The following is a 6,403-nucleotide window of genomic DNA, read 5'->3' as shown; positions in this document are numbered from 1 at the left end:
GCTGCCAAAAATTCTATTTCTTTTTTTCCCTCTCCTCTATTTTTCTTTCTTTTCGATTAGTGGTGACGTATTACTAGTGGATTCGTCAGCTTAGTAAGTATGGTTTTATTAAATTGCATGACTTCATTTAGAGATTGTTTAAAAGGGATTTTATTTGCTGTTTAGGGGATCATCAAGGTTCTGTGGATCGCTAATCGGGTTCTAAATAGCTAAGAATCACCGTTATTCGTTGAAGGTAAATAGATATCTTGTTTCGAGATTTTCTTATTCTTAATAATTAGACTTAAGAGACTGATTTTGGGTTTGCTATGAGCGATTTTAGGCTTTGGAGTGCTCGTGGTTGGATTAGTAGCGAAAACAAACCAGGTGTGTACTCCGATTACGTAGAAAATGAGTTTCAGAAGAAGCTGAAAAGTGGCATGCACGCCCGTAAGGCAGCCTGCGTCGCGAGACACGGGCGTATCACTGACTAGCTAGGCCGTGCGAGTACCACACGGGGGCGACGGACACGGGCGTGTGATGGCTTGTAGGCCGTGTGTGAGGCACGGGCTCAGAAAAATAGCCTGTGTGGGAATCTGGGTCAGGCCGTGTGATCCACACGGGCAAGGCATACGGGCGTGTGAGCCCCTTTAATCTGAAATGTTCTGTAAGGTTGCATGGGTCGCCCAAGTCGACTGTGACCTGTAGTAGAGTCGGTAAGCCTTATCTAGACTCTTAATTCTGTGATGTATGAGTATGCATGATATACTTAGCATGATTATCTGATCTGTTCTATCTGTAAATAAAGGTATGATCTGTTTATCTACATTATAGCATGTCATGCTTGTATGATGCATTGCATCGGGGTGGGTTTGACGAGGTGAAAGGAGTACCTGAAGGGCTTCATAAGCCCGTTATCTAGCAGCTAAGCTGTATACTTACGATATATGCTGCGATACGGTACTATATGGTGTGTAGGGTTGGATGGGTCGATTATATCCCCATATATGGTGTGCAGGAATGGGTGGGTCGATTTTATCCCCACATAGTGTGTTGGGTTAGACGGAGATAGTATGCAGTGTTGGTGGGTATGATATTTCTGATATCTGATCTATTATGCATGCGATATCTGTATGGCTGAGGCCGAATAACTGTATTCTGTTATCTGTTTGTATGCATGCTGTTTGTGGGGATGTACACACTGAGTTTGCGAAAACTCACCCTTTTGTTTATTTTGTTTGTCAAATAATCCTCAGCAGTAGATGGATCGGTGTGATAGAGAACTCGATGGTGACCACTGGTAGACATTTTCGGATTTTTGTGTAACACTTTATTTTGCATGCTTTACTTAAATATATGTTTTGGGATTAATATGTATTTGGGCTCGAACTATTCTTGGGTTTATTTTGGGATTTTAAATTGTTAAATTTTTTATTTATGAATTAATGATATTTTAGCTTTCGCGTTAATGAAATGTTTTCACATAATAATTGGAATAGAGATTTCCCAATTTAAGTAAAGATAATAAACTGAACGATTTTTCACTTGATAAGGTTTTTTAAAAGGGTTTCCTAAAAGTACTCTAATGTGACGCCGCCAGATTCGGCCATAACGTCTAGGCCGAGTTTAGGGTGTTACATTTAGTGGTATCAGAGCCCGGGTTCAAAACTCGGCTATTTGTGGGGATGTACACACTGAGTTTGTGAAAACTCACCCTTTTGTTTATTTTGTTTGTCAGGTAATCCTCAACAGTAGATAGATCGGTGTTACGGAGGACTCGATGGTGACCACCGGTAGACATTTACGGATTTTTGTGTAACACTTTATTTTGCCTGCTTTACTTAAATATATGTTTTGGGATTAATATGTATTTGGGCTCAAACTATTCTTGGGTTTATTTTGGGATTTTAAATTGTTAAATTTTTTATTTATGAATTAACGAAGGTTTAGCTTCCGCGTTAATTAAATGTTTTCACGTAATAATTGGAAGAGAGATTTCCCAACTTAAGTAAAGATAATAAACTTCACTATTTTCACTTGATAAGGTTTTCTAAAAGGGTTCCCTAAAAGTACTCTCATGTGACGCAGCTTGATTCAGCCATAACGTCTAGGCCGGGTTTGGGGTGTTACAAAACATTTGAAACTTGAGTTTTTCCTAAAGATAGTCGATTTTCACAAATTCTTTCTGAAAGGACTATATATTCCTACTTGGCTTTTCTTAAAGCAAATCAAAATGTAGATTTTAAATGATGATGTTTGTCGAAGGAAAAGAGTAACGCTTTATTACGCCATCATCATGGTCAATGGGATCTTCAAGATTCAGCCACAAAGTCTAGGCCGAGTTTAAGAGTTTACATTTAGTGGTATGAGAGTTCGATTCAAAACTCGGACTGTGGTTTTTTTTTTCAAAAATGGCATGCATATATGATAAATGGGTATTTTTGGGAACAATCCATACCATAGCTAAAACTTACTTTTGTATAAAGTTTTGTTCTATTTAAAAATCCAAGAGTCCAAAGCTAGCCCAAGATAAGTACTTTTGATATACTAAAACTTTTATTATGAAACTTTGGATTGTGAAACTATAGAATGTAAAACGAGTAGACTGTTAAACTTTAGATTCTTAAAATTGTAGATTTTGAAACTATAGTAAAGTTGTAATGAAACTTTTAAATTGAAAACATTTTGGAATAATAATAAAAACTCGTTAATAAATTATTAGATAATTTCATAAAACTTAGACAACCGATAGAAAATTTAATAATCATGATGTACAAACCCGATATATAAGACCTCGTGGAAAGCAAGGTCAAAAGACCCAATTTTATTCGTCTGTGTCACAAGTACGCACTCCCGAGTCAATAGCTGAACATGTGTAGTATGCACCTACTGTTGATGGAGCCAACATGAGCCTGCTAATGATGTTGTACCACATTCTGACACTAGAATGCAAAAATAAGCACAATATATCAACCTACTCATTGACCCTTACTTAAAACCTCAAAATTTCTAACCCCAAAAATCGAGGTGTTACAAAGTCTCTAATCTTACAATGCGCAATTACCATGGGTAGATTTTACCTCATTATATTTCTATTGTATAGTAATTCATACTTTATATCGATTTGTAACTACTTTATAGTTGTTCACATATATATATAATTGTATTATATTTGTACTTATAAACTCTAAAAAAACTTTTACCTTCTAAAATTTGCATATACATTTGCATATTTCTTAAAATCTAGTACAATTAACTTGAGTTAAATTATGATTTTAGTCTTTATAATTTACTTAAATATGAAATTTGTTCTTTATGCTTTAATTTTTCATAATTTGTTCTCTTTTCTTTTATATAGTCCAAATAGTTAACACCATAAACTATTTTAATTATAATTTTACGTAAATTTTTTTAAAAACGCCACTTCAACTATCATGTTGACATTCTAATTTTTTAAAATATTTTTAAAAGACCCACATCAATATTTTAATTAAAATAATTAATAGTGTTAATTATTTAAAATAGTTAATAAGATTATAAAATAAATAATCAAATTTTCAAATTAAAACAAAAAAAATTTAAAATTTAAGATAATAAAACCACCATTGATCAACTAACTTGCTCTACTTGTTTATATCATTGCAATTCAATGGCTTTTAATGCATTAAAACAAATACCACCAAACTAGTTATTTTTCGAAGACAAAGTACAGTTAAATTGATTCAAGATCTCCTCAATTTATTTTTTTATTAAGAAGAGCTATTCATATTATTGAATTTATACATAGATGTTAATACCTGCTCCTCAATTCACAATTATCAAATGCACATTACTATCATGTTTGGTAAAAAGATAATGAAAATATGGGGACAATGTTGTGAGATTATGGGGTAAATTCATTATAGACGCCACTAATTCTTTTTTCCAAATTTACTTTAATCCTTGACTTTTGAATATAGTTTTTATTATTATTATTATTATTATTATTATTATTATTATTATTATTATTATTATTCTATCCATTTCTTCCATTAAAATTATGTAATATTTATGCTGGAGGTTAACATTAAATATGGAGATTTTTTCCTTAATTGTTAACAGAATAATGTAGCAACGCATGATAAAGGTTTTTTTTTTTTCATATAGATCACAAAACAAAAAAATTATAAAATACCACAACTCGTTTTGCTCTCTGTTCAAACTACTGATGTAATTATTATATGGATTGATGTTTAAACGCGTGAATGAACAAGGCAGTTTAATAATATTTTATAAACAGAGAGTAAGGTAATGAGATAAGTTAACACACAATATTTGTTAATGTAATTTGGATTCATTAATCTTAGCATGTGGAGTCTCGTTCAGTTAATAATTTTATTCAGCAATTAACAGGATTACCTATTAGTTTAAGTCCTATTTACACTTACACAAAATATTTGCAACCCCAACAATAAATCCAATTATTACAAATTACTCACCTCAAATAACCTCACTTACAATCAATAATCTCTCTCTAAAAAAAAACTTAACAAGAGTGTTACAAAACCAAAAGTGAAAGCAGAAAGGAACTGTTAACAAAAGACACTAACAAACTAACCTTGATGTACGGCAACCAATAACCTACTTATAAGCTGATACAAAAGCTTTTAAGTAGCATTTTGATAAGCTTAAAACTCTTAGTAAAAGGATGAAGCATGATCTCCAAGTAAAAGAATAAGGATAAGGTTTGTGATAAGATTATCGATCCTTCCTCCTCTATCACTTCAAAATTCAATCACATCATTAAGGATAGTATAACATGACCAAAGGATCATTTCCTTATAGTGTAACACATCATTAAGATTAAAGTAAAAAAATGTCAATTTTATACTACACTTATCTACCTTGAAGGTGTTGAAAAATCAATTTAGAAAACAGTTATTTTAGGCAAAACAAAAGTTTTAAAATTTTCTAAAATCAGGGCCATTTTGTTATTTATAGCAATAAACTTAACCAAAATTATACGTACGCTTTGTACAAGGCAGACTAAAATTAATCTTAGCTTTCTATCGAACAACATTCTTCTCTATTCTCCAACTACGAACTACTTTGAGTGTGGGCTCAAAGCCTATCAAACCAATAGCATAGAATGAAAAATTTTATCAACTTTTAGTAGTAAAGTTAATTCTCTCTTTAACCATAAAATTATGTGTTTTTTCCAGAAAATATAATTTATTCTTTAAAAGAAATTGTCATTATTTTCTAAAAGAATAATGACGTATGAGAAGTATATTACATTGCTCGACACATAGTTCCTATTTATTAAAAAAAGTATTAGAGTTATGTTTGAATAAGGTCTGATTAAATAATAATATTTTAATAGAAAATACAACTTCTACTCTAAGTAGAAGTATAGGGGCAGTGACACCCTTGTAAAATACATTACAGTTGTCGCCCTTACATATTATATGGCCCTACTAGGTCTTTCATGTATTGAGTCTAATTATATGTGTTTATTATACTTTTATCCAACACCTATAATTTTATTCAACCCAATATTTATTTCTCATTGCCCAAACTATTATTTAATATTAAATTTAAATTCTCGATGAAATATTTCTTTTCAACCCAATTCTAATTCCGTTATAGTTATAGCAACTTTAATAGAATCTATGAGAAAAAATATTTAATTTTCCTTATTCAACAAATCAATAATGACTTAATTAACTTTATTTTATCTTGAACTTCAATTATTCATTTAAAATTAATTAAATAATAATTAGAAGAATTTAAATTAATTCCTAAGTTATCTTTTGTACTAAGCGAGAAAACACATTCATTGCAAATTGTGATACATGCAATCTATTTCTCTTATTTCATCGTTTTCACTCATTTCATATTTGTTGGTTCTACATGCAATTTGTTTCTAGTTATCTCAAGCTAGTGAAGGGACTGATTGTACATATATAATTAGGGTTCAAATAATTTGTAATTGAATTCTAACTCTTCGCCTATTAATTATAACATTATTTAGTCTCGAAGTCATTCTACTAAAGTATCATGATTAAGCTCTCCCTTGTTATATACCATTACGAAAGTTATTTATCAAGTGTTTGTCCAATGATCTTATCATAAGTGTGTTACTCTCATAGGATATCCTTAATCTTTTTAGGATAAATTTGTTCTCCAAATATGATCATATTTTGTCTCATAGTAACCATTAAATCTTCCTTCATGAAAAATCAATCATTTTCGAATAGTAAGCAAATCATTTACCACAAAGACAAATGATCCATAACCATGTTTGCCTTTTATCTATCATGTAATTTCGATGAGAAGATATCATTTACCTTTTAATTAGGCTACAAATTTCACTATTGTCGAATGATGCTACATACTACAGAAGTCGTATACCTAATGTACCAACTTTCGGTTCTTTATCTAT

The 6,403-nt window shown here is 31.0% G+C and overlaps 1 long non-coding RNA gene across 2 annotated transcripts; it reads left to right on the top strand.

Moving 5' to 3' along the window:
• Positions 1–491: 491 nt before the first annotated feature.
• On the top strand, positions 492–1,889 carry LOC128280710 (uncharacterized). Of its 2 annotated transcripts, none has more exons than XR_008270829.1 (3): positions 492–695; positions 1,236–1,279; positions 1,718–1,889. It is a non-coding gene; the product is annotated as an uncharacterized LOC128280710 (long non-coding RNA). The 2 variants fall into 2 exon arrangements; XR_008270830.1 differs by having other exon boundaries at positions 1,239–1,279; positions 1,718–1,736.
• Positions 1,890–6,403: the final 4,514 nt, after the last annotated feature.

This window comes from Gossypium arboreum, chromosome 9, assembly GCF_025698485.1.
Source record: "Gossypium arboreum isolate Shixiya-1 chromosome 9, ASM2569848v2, whole genome shotgun sequence".
NCBI classification, from domain to species: domain Eukaryota; kingdom Viridiplantae; phylum Streptophyta; class Magnoliopsida; order Malvales; family Malvaceae; genus Gossypium; species Gossypium arboreum.
The sequence above is the reverse complement of the archived record's forward strand: the minus strand, read 5'-3'. Positions and strand labels throughout refer to the sequence as shown.